The sequence below is a fragment of the Panthera leo genome, chromosome B4, assembly GCF_018350215.1.
Source record: "Panthera leo isolate Ple1 chromosome B4, P.leo_Ple1_pat1.1, whole genome shotgun sequence".
NCBI classification, from domain to species: Eukaryota; Metazoa; Chordata; class Mammalia; order Carnivora; family Felidae; genus Panthera; species Panthera leo.
In genome coordinates this window covers 118,550,831-118,565,095 of record NC_056685.1, presented here as the reverse complement: position 1 = coordinate 118,565,095, position 14,265 = coordinate 118,550,831, and the positions used below count along the sequence as shown (strand labels likewise).

Sequence of the window (14,265 nt, the reverse complement as noted above, 5' to 3'; positions counted from 1 at the left end):
TCCTTACTACAATTCTATGATTACTCCCATTTACAGATAAGCACACTGAGGCTTAGATAAGCTCAGCAAGATGACACATCTAGTAAATGGCAAGTCAGAATTTGAACTCAGATCGTGTCTATATTTTGCATTTTTAAGAATTGTTTTGCATTGCTGGACAGTAAATTCTACTTTTAACTTTGTCAGGAAAGCTTCATACATTTTGCCAGGGTGATTACCCATGATTCCTTTTCTTTCTGAGGCCAAGTCATCAGTTAGCCTGCAGATTTTTTTATTTCATGATTCATGGGCTGCTGTGTTTTCTCTAGGAAGTGTGGCTCACTCTCTAAGGAGAGCCTCATTTTTGGGTGATGATCCTGTGGTCAGAAATCCTTTTCCTTCCATTTCTCCTTAGGGATAACCAGCTTTCCGGTGAACTAGAAGGAAACCAGAAAGGAGAAATTCAGCCTCTGCTATTATAGGCAGGTCCAAGTGATGCTCTCTTGTCTTCTGGAAGACCTTTTGGTTATTTAGTGATTATTTTTACAACTCAGTTGGGCATTTGGTTAGAGTCTCTTGGATTAATTAAGCAGTGGTAATTAACTGAGTCTTGGGCCTCCATGGAACAGTTGCAGTTGGTTATTTCTAAGTTACCATGATGATAGCTTTAAATCTCTCAGGGAATCTTACACAACTTCTTTCTTGTACCTGGACAGTACACAGCTGATTTCCCGGAGAATTTTGGTGCCCTATTTGTGTGAATAAAAATAATAAGTATAGATGAGGTAGATAAGCCAATTGGCTACTTGTAATTCAAACTTTCCCAGGTTGTCCCTTAACTTATGGTGTAAGAGAAAAAAAAAATCCAGAATACAGTGAATGGAAAAGAAATATATTGAAGTTTGGTCTATAGAGCAAATGTGAAATAGAAGGAAAATGTAGTTACTGGAATAATTCAGGTCAAATCCATATTGGAGGGAGACTAAACAAAGAAAGGGAAAATGGTAAAGAGAGAATAGGGAAACAAAGCATATGAAAAACTGGAGCCAGGGCGCCTGGGTGGCTCAGTTGGCTGAGCATCCGACTTAGGCTCAGGTCATGATCTCATGGTCCGTGAGTTCAAGCCCCGCGTGAGGCTCTGTGCTGACAGCTTGGAGCCTGGAGCCTGCTTCAGATTCTGTGTGTCCCTCTCTCTGACCCTCCCCTGTTCATGCTCTGTCTCTCTCTGTCTCAAAAATAAATAAACATTAAAAAATAATTAAAAAACAAAACAAAACTGGAGCCACCTGGGAAGAGATGAATCTTTCCTCTTGTAAGCTTGAGTCAAGAACTGTCAGTCATCTTGGTAACACCAGGTTGGATGCCTAACGTTCCCATGAAAAAAACCAGGAGAAATTTCAGGAAAAAACTTAGCTGTATCCAGCAATTCAGATATGGCGAAGTGAAGTCAATGTTCCAGAAAATTCTTCCAAATCAAGTTGTCTGTGGAAGATATAACTGCAATGGTGCTGTGTAAACCCAAACTTTAACCCTTAAAATTTCTGAGCCTGGAAAAACTGAAGAAAATGTAGCAAGTGGCCCAAGATACAATTCACCAACAAGAAAGGGCAGAAAAGGAACAGCAGCAAATAACTCATTGAATGATAATTTAGCATTTATTTTTTTATTTTGTTTATTTACTTATTTTTAAATTTTGTCAATGTTTATTTTTGAGAGAGAGAGAGAGAGAGAGAGTCATAGAGCATGAGCAGGGGATGGGCAGAGGGAGAGGGGACACAGAATCCGAAGCAGGCTTCAGGCTCTGAGCTGTCAGCACAGAGCCTGATGCAGGGCTTGAACTCATGAACCATGAGATCATGACCTGAGCCAAAGTCGGAGGCTTAACTGACTGAGCCACCCAGGTGCCCTGATAATTTAGTGTTTACAGAATACCCTACCTCACTTACTATTAGCAATAGCTAGAAAATAATTTGCATCTGTATGCTAAAGATAGTAGGTGTTAATAAACTGATAGTGCTCATATAAATAATATAAAAATACTCAAGACTAATGAAAGTTGTATTGTGAATTTAGATGCTTTGGTTTGTATTGAACATAAGCAATTAAAAAACTTTGAACTATCCCCTCCCTCTCAAAAAAGCATATGAAAAACTGGTTTTTCTCTTAAATGAGGAAGAATAGTAAAACACATTAAGGCCACATGGAAAGAATATAGATCAGGAAGATATCCTGGTTTGGAGAGTAAGGACTCCGAATTATTAATGAATTTAGAAGGATGATTCCAGAGTTTGATTTATGCCTGTAGAGAACAGCCCAGAGTTCAGACTAAACAGCCAGAGAGAATGAAAAGCCTCAAGGTAGACACTGGATGTGTTTTCCTGTCCAAACTCCTGTTCATTCCAAGGCAAGCAGAGAAATGGAATCATGCTACAGTTTGGTCTTATTGTCTATATTGAGGATCAATCATTATGAAGTGTATGGTGGATACAGACATGTGTCCAGAAGTGGCCTACTTACTAGTTCCATAGTCTGTCAGATGATAGGTTCTCGCTAAATGGAGGAGCTATTTGTCCTCAGGAGCAGTGACCAAGGTGGGAGAGAGAAGGAGAATATCTCCTTGGGTTTGGAGAAGACCCAAAGTCCCCTGGTCACTGAGTGTGAAGCAGCAATATGGCAAGGTCTCTTGCTACTGATTTCCTTTCAAGCCTTAGGGTCAGTGTCAAAGGTCCAGAGGCTGGTCAGAATGGAGTCACACGATTGGGTTTCACAACCTGTACCTTGCAGGTTTGGATGATCCATTTGTTGAGGCAATTGGGATCCTGAGTGAACAGGTTCACCTTTTAGGCCCTGTATGCTGTCCCATAAGAGGGGAAATCTTCTGGGGAAGTGTATGAGTCAGAAATTTTCAGAGAAGCAGAACCAATAGGACAAGCACAACAAACAGGAATTAAGGAATTTAAGGAATTGGCTCATGCAGTTGTGGGGGCTGGAAAGTCTAAAATCTCTAGGGCAGCTGGACAGGCTGGAAATTCTGGTAGGAGTTGATGATGCAGTTTGAGCCTGAAGGTAGTGTGGGGGCAGAAGTCCTTCCTCTTTGTGGGACCTCAGTCTTTTCTCTGAAGGCCTTCAGCTGATTGGATAAGGACAACTGACATTATAGAGGTCCATTTGCTTTACTCCAGGTCTACTGACTTAAATGTTAATCTAAATAATACCTTCATAGCACCATCTAGACTGATGTTTGAGCAAAAAATTGGGCACCATGGCCTAGTCAGTTTGGCATTTAAAATTAACCATCACAGGAAAAGAGGAAGGATGCTCTCTGTCACATTCCTCCTTTTCTTTCTCTTTTCAACCAAGAACCAAGTGGGATCTGAACCCTCAGAGGTGATGGTTGTGGATCAGGGCTGCCCTGGTGGGTGTTAGTGTTCAGGACTGGACACCGGCAGCTGCAGCAAAGGAGTACGACTAGATACTAAAACAGCACAATGGGGAGCCCCCTTCCCTATGGTATGGAATCCAGGATGAAAGGGAGAGGGTCTCCTATACATACTCCCACCATAAAGAGGGGTTGAAACTAAAGCTGAGCAGAGTTAGTTTCAGAAATAAACTTGGTGGGATCCTCTGAGGTCAAGATCTGGGCTTTGATTTTCGCAGTGGTGAGCCTTGCCCGGCTTGTGGCAGGCTGGAGGATGTTCATAACACTTCTTTAAAGTGCTGTAATTAAAAGTTTTGGGACTATCCATGGGCAATGTATTAATGCCACTCCAACACCTTAGCCTCCTCACTCGGCTGATATACTGAAACAGGATTCTGAGCCACAACAATGGGATCAACTGATTTTGTTGTTAAGAAGCTTCTAAGAGCATTTTGAAGTCTCAGAAATGCCACCGAGGAAAAGCTCTTCAAATCCCCTTCTCTTCTTCCCAGCTCCCCCTCTCTGTTGGCCACAGAAATGGATTAACATTTGTTACACCTCCATTGTAAGCAGTCAGGCAGGCAATCGACATTTTATCTTTGGTATTTGATTGAAGGTAGAAGGCATTTTTCATTTATATTTTTGCCTGAAGGGAAAGGGGAAGCAGATAAAAGGAAGAAAAGGCATTGCTATGATGTACTTCTCCTGTATACGAAAGTTGTAATCTAATGTCGTACTCCATTTCTTTTCAATTCGGTGAATATTCCTTCATTATCTGACAAAACACTCAGGCCTGGCATGAGGTTACCTGATATGTAGGGGAATATCACAGTGTTAATAAAGTTGTGTCAAACGTCCTCTAAAATGCTTATAATTTTGTTCTCATGCTTTATTTTTGCCTTCATTAGAATAATTTGGATTTATGTGTTTGTTATTTTAGAATCCACTTTGAAAAATAACTTGGGTTATAAGCAGACAATTAGGAAGAATTGCAATTAATTTATTCCAGTTAAAAATGTAAATGAAAATTTTTATTATTCTAATACTAAGGGCAATCAATTACAAATGCATTATGCTGAAGGATGATATTAAAATAAATAGAAGTTTGTACACAAATAACAACCTCTCCTAGAAAACTCATGTATACTAAGTACAAATGAATATTAGATATACTACAATGTTGTAATAATACCTTATATTTATTTAGCCTTACATTTTAGAAGTACACTCATGCACATTGCTCATTTAAGGTATTTTTCCCAGTTGAATGATCCGCTCAACCTCTGCATTTTCATAGATGGAGAAAACCTTCTTATGTACCCTGAGGATTAAATTTCAGATCATGGAAATGAGATGGAAGATGAAAATCAAAGAACTGACTACCAATTTTTTTTATTAAAGTATTTTTCTTCTTCAGACAACTTAATGGAGGAAATCAGGAAAAAATATTTTCCTTGAAGAATTACTGTATTTCCATTTTTTGACATTAACCAGTGGCCACAGGAGGAGTTGAGAGGACATTAATCAGATTTGCCTGAGGCACAGATTTGGAGGAGGCAGTGGTGTAAAGGGAAACCTATAAGAACATGTAGATTTCCAAGGAACTTTGCCAGTCAATGCCAAGTAAGGTTTCTAAGACAAAATGAAGAGAAACTAATAAAGATAAAGGAAGATTGTCACAGGTGCTGGGAATGACCAGAAACCTGGTGACCAAATGATTGTGTATTCTGCCTCTCCCGTTCATCTTAGATTAATATAAGAAGAATTTGTAAGAATTATTCAAGGAAGACACACACACACACAAACATAAAAATAATTTTTATTATTATAAAAGCAATCAGCATTTATTATGGAAAAATTAGAAAATACAGATTAACCAAAAGAAAGTAAAAAATTCCCAAACCAATGACTCAGAAATAATTTTATTTTTCTTTATATCTGTGTATCATGTATGGAATAAGTGAGAACAAATAAATTTTTTAAAGCTATCGGTAGAGTTTCTTTTAGGGAGATAATTCTCTTTGTTTAAGAGAATTCTGTGTTGGAGGCCACCTAGGTGGCTCAGTCGGTTGAGCGTCCGACTTCGGCTCAGGTCATGATCTTGCGTTCCATAAGTTGGAGCCCCGCGTCAGGCTCTGTGCTGACAGCTCAGAGCCTGGAGCCTGCTTCGGATTCTGTGTCTCCCTCTTTTTCTGCCCCTCCTCCACTCATGCTCTGTCTCTCTCTGTCTCAAAAATAAATAAACAAAAAAAAATAAAAAAAAAAGGAAAATTCTCTGTTGGATTTGCCAGGTTTGAAAGAACACCCTAGAACATCAATGTGCTCACAATATCCAGTTTTTTCCTTCTGGATCCTGTGGTGGTTTGGAAGACCACAAGACTAATTCTAATGTGTGTGTGTGTGTGTGTGTGTGTAAGATGTGTCCATGTGTTTTCTTTGTAGTGGTGTTGTTGGAGCGAATATGTGTGTCTCTTCCTAATTCTGTATTCAGTGACTTCATGTTGGTAGCTAGAAATTGGCCATGATGGGAATATTTTTCGATGATGTTTCGTCATTGTAATGTTCATCATGATGGTCTTCAAAATGTGATGATGTTTAGCCATATCTTGTGCATGTCCTTATTTATTTCTTGAACTTAACTTCCTGGAAGTAAAAATTAGGATAAAATGGTATGAAAAAATGTAAAGGTTTGGGTATGTTTTATTAATCTGTTCACTGGAGAGGTCAGGTCATTTTATTTGCTTAGCAGCAAAGACTTATTGTGGGTATATCTAGTTTGATGAAAAAGCAATATTAGTGTTTATGTTTTATGATTTGGCAAAAGTTTATTGAAATTCCATGTGGATTCAGCATATAGAACAGAGAGATTTGATTATTAAAATATAGTTTGGGGGCTCATAGAGGTAGACTTCTGGGTAGAGTGTACCCACAATTACCTTTTCAAAATTAATATCCTCTTATACCTATCTTGCCTTACACAATTTCCCCCTTTCATACAGTTACTTACATACTTAGGATCAGAATTTAGTGAGGATTAAGAGAGGTGAAGGAAGGGAGAGTGGAAGAAGGAAAAGAAGTATATTATGTATTTGTGTCCATATGCTGAAACCATTTGGACTCAAAGAATAGTTTCTGAATTATATTACTCAGTTTTAAAGCATATTCTTGTTTCTCTTGGCCCTAGTAATGTCTCCTAGTGATTGGGGGCTAGGGTAAGTCCAAACTCATTGCAATGGAAAAGAACACAGGGATATCCAAAATTTGTATTCTGGGTTGTATGTAAAGGATGAGTTAGCCTGGTTCCCAACACTCTCCAAAATTCCTCCCTTTTTTCCACCTCAGTACCAGCCTTCGCCCCTACTCACTGCACACTCTGTTCTCCAGCCACTCGGAGCTGTCTGCAGTTCCCCAAAACATGGTTTTTCTGTTAAGTCTTGACCTTTGCAATATGTTTTTCCTTCTGCCAAGGCACTCTTTCCCCTCTCTTTTCACTGCTTGTGCATACAGTTTCAGGTTAGACATCACTTCCACCAAAGCTCTGGGTCCTCCTCTGAATAAGTTAGGAGCTTCTCTCATATGTTTCCATCATGCTTGGGATTTACCACACACAGTCTTATGATTTCTTGGTTTCCTTATTTGTTTCCCTCACATTAGACTGGGAGCTGCCACAGCACAAAGACTGTACTTGGTTTATCCTAGTCACTTTGCAAAGTGACATTTAGTGAACTATCAGCAAATCTAAGTGGATAAATAATTTAAAAGTAACAAATAAACAGAATTCTTGTGAGTCTGTAGGTTTGCCATATGACTTCAAATATAAGTGAGAAAACATTTATGAGGGTCTGCTTTGTGGCTGTAACTTTGCTAAGTTTCCTGGAAGATACAGAGATGAATACATCTGAGGAATTTATAATCAGTGACTCTGGTGATAATCCAGTCTCCTGAACATTTGAGCAATTGAAGTAGCAAACATTTGGAAGGTTGTTATTTTTTGTAGACTGAGAAACTAAATAAAAGACCCTGAAGTATCAAAAGTTATAACATTGCAGGTAAAGAAGAATTTAACTGCTTAAAAATATAATTACACACGTCCAAGACACCTAACATATAGATAATTGTGGGGTTTGTCCTTGCGAAGCTATCTCCCACTTCTAAATGATCATAAAATTACAATTTAACTTTCCCAACAAAATCTGTTATCAGTTCCTGTTTCACATTAGTTTTCTGTGCATGCAAAATTCAACAGAAGCTGTCTGAAGTGTTTTCCTCATTATTAAACAGTTTTCTAAAATCCATAATTCAGCAAGACAGTAAGTAGTTACATTTATTTCTATACAATTCAGCTCTGCAAAACCAACTGTGAATTCGGTGGGGGCATTCTTGCAGTAGCCAGTTTTTGTTATCAGCTACACAACACGAAAGAAGATTGTATTTTCCAGCTAATGTAAGAAACTGAATGAGTATAAAGACCTTAAGTATTTTAAAACATTGGCTTGAATTGCAGCCCCGAGATCAAAAGGTAAAGAACAGTGCAAGTCATGGAATGGATACATCAGTTACCTATTTGGAACAAAAGGATCTTGTTTTCCTTTTGCCTTAGATGAAATTACCCATTTTATTTGTTCTGAACCTAAACATTCAAATCTTAAAGTTCTTTTCCTTATCAAACTTCTTCCATCTCCTCATCTCCCAAATTTTAAGTACAATAAGGAAATAAGCCTGAACTTTAATTGCAACATTTTCAAAACATATCATTGTGAAGGTCCTTTTGTTTCAGGAGAGATGTTAGGATAAAAAGAAACTTTCTATGTCACAAGGGGGTCTTCCAATTGCAGTATCTACAGCGCGACTCCTCTAAGGACATTTAGTCCAAAATGCACGATTGTGATCTGAAGCGGAGATGAAACAAATCACAGATGCAATTTCATTTTCTATGCTGTTTTTATGTTTTGTTTTGTTTTTTTGTTTTGTTTTTTTTTTTTTGACATTCTTTTAATGTTAGTCTGTAAATGATTTTTGCTAGCACGGGGCAGTGAAAAACATCTTAGAGGTGATTTTTTTTTTTTTTTTTTTTGAGAATCTTTCTCCCCTCTGTGACTTTTTGATTCAGAGTGCCTTTAATTTGGCAATATGTATAGACTGTAACAATTGGAAAGGCCCAAACAAACAGCAAAATCCTCCTAGCAAATCTACTTTTTAAACTCTTTCATGATTTGGAGAAAGTTGATACAGGTCAAATCCCATTAAAGTGAACAGAGATTTGACCTGTGATGATATTTGTCAAAACAGAATTTGACATCTCTCTCTAATTAACCAATCTGGTATCACTGGAATTATTCTCTTTTGACTCAACTGATAGGAAATTAGTTCCAAATGCTTTTCAGCATGTTGGGTGTTTTTTCCTGGGCTAACCCCACTCTTCAGTAGTTTTCTTTTAATTGCCTTCAAAAATTTCATTTTCAAATTACATGGCAAATTCAGATACCACCTACATGAGACCATGAGAAATGCTCCAAGAAACAGCATCCAGTTAAGCTCATTTTCTCCGTTTCTGCTTGGCATAAGCTGAGAAACTGGTAATATGGAAGAAATGACCACTAAAACTTGACTTTTTATGACAGCCGCATCACTATTCACATTTACTTTAGGAGACACTAGGGGTTATAATGTTTCTGTACTTTAAGATCTCAAATTTAATTTTGAGAGGTGGCTAGAGGTAGTAGAGTTGTCTAGATTTACGTTTTAGTCCCAACACTAGATGTATTCGTTTGGGCCATGTAATTGAACTCCCTGAGCCTTTGTTTCTTCGTCACCAACATGGGTATAATAATACCCACGTCACAGAGTTGTCATGAGATTAATTTTGATTACATATGGAAAGTATCCAACCCTGTAGCTGGCATCTAGTAAGTGATCAATCAATGCTAGATCCCTTCTCTACCCATTCCTTTCCTTGCTCTTCCTGGTTGAGCTGGAACCCTGGATGTTTTCTAAAGTGTAGGATGAGGGTGCTGAGATGTGGATGGTTAAAGTATTCCCGGTCCTCAAATACCTGCCTGTCATATTCTCTGAATTTCTTGATTTTAGAAATTAATTTGTATTAAAAATGTTTTTTAATCTTTATTTTTGAGAGAGAGAGAGAGACAGAGCACGAGCAGGGGAGGAACAGAGAGAGAGGGAGACACAGAATCTGAAGCAGACTCCAGGCTCTGAGCTGTCAGCACAGAGCCCAATGTGGGGCTCGAACCCACGAACTGTGAGATCATGACCTGAGCCAAAGTCAGATGCTCAACTGACTCAGCCACCCAGGCGCCCCTAGAAATTAATTTTTGAGGAGAGAGTTAAGGCCTTGTATATGGTAGTCTTCTGCTCAAATACATAGGAATGTTAAACTGTTAGCTGCCATACATAAGTGGCAACATTTGCCATATGTCCTGGTTTATTCAGCACAGTCTCATGTTTGTCCTGGTCTGATTATTAATAGCACCCCCTTTTCACTCTCAAAAGTGTCCTGATTTGCTGATAAATTATGTGATCATCCATGTTTCATGATGAAAGCTTCCCCCACCTTCCCCCCCCCCCCCCCCCCCCCCCCATTCACTGCTGTATTTGCAGTGTTTAGCATAGAGCCTGGTACATGGTTGATGCTCAATGTATACTTTTTATATGAATGATGCTATATCTGTTTCTTAATACATAATGTGATAGTCCTGATTATAAAAGTAAGACATGTTACTTAGAAAATTTGAAAAATGGAAAGAAAAAAACTACAACATGATTGTTAGTTGTTAATATTGTGATTGTTAATATCACAAGGTAGTTTGCTTTATCACATAATTAACTGCTTCTTGGAAGACAGTGGGCTGTATCAAAGATATTTGTGACAAGGAGGGGTTGGCATATTAAAAATGTCTGTCATGGTATCTGCTTGCTTAGAGCCCATTCTAAATAGGCAGGCCTAGACTGTCATGTTTTGTATTGTGGGATTCTGGAGCTGGTGGTATAAAAGGGTTGGGCTTTGATCCAAGAATAGTCAAACCAGAGGCTGGCCAACCCATGACCTGGTGCAAAAGGATAAGCATGGCTAATCATATTCTCTCTTTTGAAGTTGAACTAGAAAATACTGTTAGCAGTGAGATCTGAAGAAGGAGGAATCTATAAAGAGAAGCTGTGAGGCAAGGTAGGGTCATGAAGAGTTCTAACAGGCTGAGGTTATGAAGAAGCAAAAGCTATGAGGATGCAGAATCTTTGAGGTAGAGGAAAGCTTTGCAGAGTGGAGGGAAAGAATAAACCAGTTGGTATAGACAGGAGAATGGAGCAAGGCCCTGTGAGGGACAGAGGCACCATCAGAGACAGACTGTGAAGGCTCTACAAGAAGCAGAGAAACAGAGACAAGCTCGTCCTTAACCTGTCTTGGTTCTCAGAAGCTTCTCTGCATATCTTTATGATAATTCACTCTCTCTTAGGGATGCCTGAGTGAGTCTTTGTTCTTTGCAATCCAAAGAATCTGTCTGCGATGACTGGCTTGTTACAACAATGAGATGTATGTTGAGTGTCAGGGGCTACACAGGATCAAGGCTTTTGGTTATATTATAAGGATGTAGGGGATCTCAGGGAACTCAACTGAGGGAATAAGATTCATACCTCTTGGGAACTGGAAAACCGTCAGAGAGCTACCTTCCCCACTTCTCCCTTTTTTTTTTTTTTCTGGGATCACACGGGCTCTCACTTTTGTTACTCCCTGCATATCTTAGTTTGTCTTTCCATACCCACTTCCTTCAAAGGCTCATGATTTCTGCTCTCCCATGACTGTGGCTTGCATGTGACTTTGGATTGTTGTGGCATTGACTCTGGTCCCAATTCTCTATGACTTTAGAGATCTAGTGCCCAACACTATTTGACTAGCTGCAATCAGTAAGTATCTTTTATTTTAATTCTCGAGAGAAAGAGAGAGAGAGAGAGAGCGAATCAGATGGCTGCTGGTGATTTTGCTGTGTTTGAATCAGATGTTCCTCTGATCCCACGAGTTACGGCAAAGGTGTGTGAGGCCTACATTAGCCCCTGCTCCATCATTTGGGGATGTGGACATTAATTTTCTGATTAGCAGAAAAGAAGAAGGGCACATTGAGCAACATACAACCTACATACATCTTGTTTCTGCCCTGCCATTTAATCTGACCTTTATTCCTAGTGCAAAACTCACTGTTGGACTGCTTTGCAAATTTCAGACCCTAGCTGTCATGACTCCCAGTTTCTAGGAAGACTTCCTCATTTCTACTATTGCCTTAGCTCATCTCTTTTCTGATGCTTTTCCTGTCTGTTCTCAGAGCTGCCAGTTAGCCTTCTTTCCCCAGTTTTGCCCCTAGGTCACCCCTTGAACCCACACCTCTGGTAGGCAATCTGAGCTCTTCTTCAGAACTGACAGTGCTGTAAATGCCCACTCCGTGAGTGCGAAGAGAAGGCTGTACTCTACTTAGGCTAAAATAAAGAAATAGTTGAAAAAATTACACAATCTTGAATACTGACAGATTCAGCACTACTTGCCTGAGGGCACCAATCGTGTAAATTCTTACCCAGCAAGATGACAATCTCTTAGCAACTCTGAGCTTCTCTGGTTTCAGTTTAAAAGCAACAGGGCAGCAGACCACAGGGGAACTCATTTCATCCCATAGAGTGTGTTCACCAAAGCCATCTCAGCTTAGCTGTCTGTCTGAATCAGCATACCCTGATGAAGGATGATTTGGCCTTCTTTCCAAAATGTCTCAGTGGGAGTGACAAGAGAGACGTGAGGACATTCAGCCTTAGGGAATTGTCCACATGGCCAGCTGAGGCTCTGGGCTACACTCTGTCCACAGAGGCCCATGTCATTTGCTGCAACTGCTCCTTCCAGGTCCAGTGTCTTGTTCATTCTTTCTCAGAGAGGGGGAACTTCATGTTCATCACCTCTGTGATGCCTTTGCCTTTGCATTCTGTGCAGCTTTCATCTGACACCACAGATTCTGTGGCTGTCACCCCCTCAAGACTGTGTGGCCAAAACAGATTATATCTGACAAGTTGAAAGCTTCATGGAGCCATTTCCATGAAGGAGGAAAAAAAATTCAAACCAAAATTGAAGGCTTATCTTTCTCATAGTGGATGCAAGTTCTATTTTATTTAGAAAACAAAAGGAAAGCATTTGACTTGGACGAGAGGGAAAGATGTGGAGTATGTGTATGTATCTGTTTTTTGTGGCTCTGTCCCAGGTGGCTACACATTTGGTTTTTAGGACAAATTGCTGACCTTCATACTTACCCATTCCTCAAGTAGTATTAGAAAATAATTAGCAACAACAGGAATTCTATGATTTTTTTTTTTTTTTTTGCAGTTAGATCTTCTCAGTGGATGGGCCACTCCATGGGAGTAAGTCAGGCACTTTCTGAAGCTGTGTAAGTCTTTCAGGCAACTGAGGGACCATTTAGTAAATTAGTCCTTGGAATGGTACTCACAGAAGTTGTTGGCTAGGGTGAAATGTACCAGAATTGCTCCCTGGGAGCCTGAAAGCGCTAATGAATGCTTAAAGGATTCTTAGAAAATTTTCTAAGTGAAAAACAAAAAAGGTTCCCCAAATATCAATTCTACAGTATGTATTATGTAGAGGCAATAGGCAGGCAGGGTTCTGATCCTGGGGCCATCCAGCAGCAATGGTGATCCTAACGATGGGGTTCTGAGAAGTGTTTCCTCCTACAGAGGCCAGTGAGGAATAATTGGAATCATCTGTGTAGTCAGCTAAATGAAGACCTGGTCTGCAAAAGCCAAGTTGGAGTCCTGGCAGGGTGGAATAGATACCAATGGAAGGGTTGCCTCTTTAAGAAGATAATCTCTATAAACCACTCTGGAGAACTAAGGGAAAGATTTTAATTTCTAGGTGGGCGCAAAGGTAATTAGCAAGCTATGACAGTCATCTTTTGCAAGATGACTCCTCTGTTTATTGTAGAAATTAAGTATCTGATATTAGTATTAGATAAATTGGGCAAGACAGTATCCCCTATCTCCTTTTTAAAAATATGGAATCCTGATTTTATTAGAGATGCATCATGCTTAGCTAAAATATGCTAGATTTTCCAGCTTGCCCAGAAGGTGGGAAGGATATATGACTGAATTCTAGCCAGTGGATATAAGGAGAGGTTATTAGGTGGGTGTTCTGGTAAAGTTACATTAATAATAAGAAAAAAAAAAAGGGCAATGGCTCATCTGGTATCCTCTCTTTGTTTCTTGTGTCCTTCTTTCTTCCTATCTGGAATGAGAAAATGCTGGCTGGAGTTCCAGGAGCCACTTTGTGAAGGTGAGGCAGGCTTGAGGCAGGAAGCCACAGGCCAAAGATGGCAGAATAGAGAAGGTCCATGATGGGGTCGTGGAGCCACCATACCACACCTAATTTGTTTAAGCCTTGTTTTTCAGATCTCTGCTACCCACAGTTGGACACATTTTCTAACTGATACAATATGCAAGGCTGGAATCCCACATCTTCTACTCTTAAATAGAAGTTATTCTGTTCACACAACAGGAACATCAATGGGGAATAAGATTCTAAAACCCAGCCAGCCCATCCATATGGATGGGCACCATATGGTCTTCCCTTGTTGCCAAGGCCAGTCTAACTAACAGAAACAGGAAAGAATGGCAAGTGTAAAGTCAATAATGACATCCAGAATGCCTGAAATGGAGACAACCTGAATAACCTTGAGATACTATAGAGGTATTGATTCTGACGTATTAAAAAGAAAAATGCCTTATAGTGCATACCAACAATATTTTATGGAGTCTTTAGAGCAACCACCTCACCTTTTTAAAACCATCATATTGGTCAGCTACCCTTGTTATTGTTATCT

The 14,265-nt window shown here is 39.5% G+C and overlaps 1 pseudogene; it reads left to right on the top strand.

Moving 5' to 3' along the window:
- The first annotated feature begins 1,354 nt into the window (after positions 1–1,354).
- LOC122225454 lies at positions 1,355–1,619 on the top strand (annotated as a pseudogene).
- The last annotated feature ends 12,646 nt before the right edge of the window (positions 1,620–14,265 follow it).